Source organism: Ischnura elegans, chromosome 5, assembly GCF_921293095.1.
Source record: "Ischnura elegans chromosome 5, ioIscEleg1.1, whole genome shotgun sequence".
NCBI classification, from domain to species: domain Eukaryota; kingdom Metazoa; phylum Arthropoda; class Insecta; order Odonata; family Coenagrionidae; genus Ischnura; species Ischnura elegans.
In genome coordinates, this window is record NC_060250.1 from 52775416 (window position 1) to 52778909 (window position 3494).

Sequence of the window (3494 nt, forward strand, 5' to 3'; positions counted from 1 at the left end):
TGGCTTCTCATGAGACTTGGATAAACCTTAAAATCGGTAATCTGATTTTGAATCAGCCTAGGTAAGCCGTTTAGAAAAATCTGCTCCACAATACTCTTAAGAATTCGAATCGCTGGAGCCAACATGCTAAATTTGAAAGCAAACGATTTTAATGCACGAAATTTTTTCCTGATATCAAGCATTTAAATCAGCAAAAGGCCTGATTTGGTTAGCCATATCACGCTATCACACGGAATCTCTTCAGGCCTTTTTACTCGATGAATTTTCATTCGAATGATCTTGCGAATAACCATCATTCACCGTGTAAAACGGAATTTTCCTGCATTCTAATGAGATTTCAAGCATGCTCAACAAATTATAACATGCTTAAATTTAAATCTAATGATAATTCGAATGCAGGAAATTTCCGTTTCACACGGTGAATGACGGTCATTCGCAATATCATTCGAATGAAAATTCACCGTTCAAAACGGCCGTTATATTAATGGATAACTTAGATAACACATGAAAGAGGTTTTAAAGAAAGTTTGGAAATAATGCGAAAACGTACCATGTGCACCAGGTATACAGTTATACGCCTAGATTATTAGACGTCAGATGTGGCTCCGCTGAACTTACCGATTATCTTTTCATCACCTTCAACACGTTTTCCAACACTTGAGTAAGACTATTACGCAGCCATCAGTCTCAATAGTCGGTAGATTTTTATTTTTGGGACAGCCTTATGGTGACTCTTGGTTTGGATTAAGGTTTTAATCAACCTGAATTCTAGACAGAACAGATATAGTGAAGCGTAGAGAAAGTAGGTTGAAATAAAATACCATATGTGCGGTAGCGCAGCATCTGGAAAGCTAGACAAAGGGTAATATTTTGGATGATGATGAGATTAATGCACGATACTATCAAATGGAAAAGAACAGTTGCTCAAAACACTAGAGAGGAAATCTCATTTCATTCCCGCAGTTTTGATGTATTTCAATAGTTAAAACACAAATGGACCTGCCATTAGACATTTTTTTCAATTCACCTAGCACCATCTCATTGATTTCACTCTTAATTGCAATTAAATAAATGCTCACAAGCATTTTTATCTAAAGGAACATTTAGGCTTGATTGCTGAAGGAGACTACTTTTTTCTGCATATATGGTACATACATAGTAAAAGGACAAATGACCAACAAAACACGGTTAAGTGATTAAAGGTACAAACTACATATAAATGTCGATTTTCATCACAAGTCATAAGAAATCGAACTAATGCTTTGGGACAAACCTTACCTTATGAGAAAACTCAAAAAGCAAAATATTTGACGTGAAATAATGGAAAATTCTCTGATGGAGATGGCTTATATTGTTTAAAAATGTCAAAGACTGATATGAATATATTCTTAAGGCCACCATTGCGGGCCTAGCTGGTACAAAAAAAACGAATTGCCGATACTAAACCACGAATTATTAAAAGAAATTCCGAGCGGTATCAGGTAAAATTGTATACAAAATCATATCGGCATCAGTAAAAAGAATCCAAGAGAAAAATACAACAAAGGCAAATAATTAACATGAATTTCCCAATCCATACATAAAAATAAATCGATAATTACTACTTGCGTCGCCAGAAAAAATATTGATTGACCCCGACGTGATTTGAACACGCAACCTTCTGATCTGGAGTCAGACGCGCTACCGTTGCGCCACGGAGTCACTTACTCAATGGTGCCAAAATTGTGCTCGCAATCCTTGATGCTCATTACTATTACTTTAAAATGAAATGACATGCAAATGCCTCTTCGTCGTTTATAAATTAATTTTAGCGGAAGGACTCGGCGTTTAACGCCACGGTATGGGATCATACGTTCCTTATTATCTTCTACAGCGGAGCGTCGCCATTCAAGGGTTAGAAAGTTGGGCTCCTCAGTCGAAGGCTTTCGGGTTAGAACCCGGGAAAATAATTCTCTCCGAGCGAAGAGACCCAGGGTAGTATCTGTACCTACCGGCAGTGAATGCTTGAGGCTTATTCAGGGAGAGTTCTACCGACACCTAACCAAAGCCACCTTGAGTTTGAGAGACACATATAAAAAACTGACACCATTAGCATGACTTTGATAATCCAAGTATAAAAATAAATCTGTGAATGAATAATTACTCTTTCCTTCCACAAAAAAATACTTTGACTTGGGTGTACGCGTAGGTAATGAACAAGTAGTATTCTGATTTGTAATTCAAAGCACTATGATTGCACCACGGTGTCACAACAACAGATAGGTACGTAGGTCTTGGCTGGAATTTATCAGAAGACATCTTGATTGAAGATAAGTAGTGAATAGGGAGGAAAATTGAAACGTCGAAACATTACATAACGATCGATAAACAACGTACCTGGCTCAATGTCTTGTCAAGCGATATCTTTCTACAATAAGTTTAGCCTTTTCGGCTGAAAATGTGGGCTAGCTATGACTTATTATCGCAAAAACATGATTTAAACAGCGTAAAATCAGGCTGTTATTTAAAAAAATACGTAATTTAAACAGCAATTGGTTCAAACAGCTGGAGGATGAGGCCATTAAAAATTTTTCAAAAATTTCTCCACATTTCTTCCATTGCCTTAATGTTTCTTTTAGCATCAAACGATCATATCCGTGAAACAGTATTTTTTTTTAACAATACTGTACAACAATACCATAATTTAGAATTGTGTATTTCTCGCATTGATACGTCGGAACTCATGTTGTAGAACCACGGAGTTCACGATTATACGCCATGAACGGAAAGCTTTGTCACTCTTCCAGCATCTTCTACACCTGTCTTATGGTGGTGAACGCTCTTTCCGCCTGCCTGTCTTCATTATACCGCCCAACACCCTGACTTCCAATCTATTCTAAAACCACTCGCACTCCGTCCACGGATTTGGATACAATCCCGTAAAAAAGCTTCAATTCTAACAAAAATAGAGTCACCAGACGCCATAAAATATCTTCAATGGTAAAATGCATTTGGCCCGGGAAAATTAAAATTATGTCTAAGTTGGCTGGCAAGGAAATGAAAAGCAATATACATAAGGATAATCTACCGCCAAGGATACAAGAGATCTAAATATAAAATCCGCGTATCGATAATCCCCATCGTAGATGAATAACATGTCTTTAGAAAATAACTAAGCATTTTATGGTTGGGAAATCTTTGTTAACGAATTTGTTTCACTCCTAAACGGGGAACATAATCCAATCTCTTCCGAAATGCCACCAATAAGCTAACGAAGAATTAAAAAGGTTTAAAATAAACTTGAACATGGGACAAAGACACGGAATCCCATAGTTTTCATTACGAGGATACATCCCATAGCCAATTAAGACACTAGTTAGGGATAGAAAAACGAAAAGTTAGCGCAGAAATTGATTCTTCCATGAATTATGACATTCCAAACAATTCATGCAGATAGTTATTATAATAATAAGTTATTAACTATGTATGCAGGGCCTATATTACCATTCCGAGTC

At 36.8% G+C, this 3494-nt stretch overlaps 1 non-coding gene across 1 annotated transcript; it reads right to left on the reverse strand.

Moving 5' to 3' along the window:
• Window positions 1-1629: 1629 nt before the first annotated feature.
• Trnaw-cca lies at window positions 1630-1701 on the reverse strand. Its single transcript has one exon. It is a non-coding gene; the product is annotated as a tRNA-Trp (tRNA).
• Between the last annotated feature and the right edge of the window lie 1793 nt (window positions 1702-3494).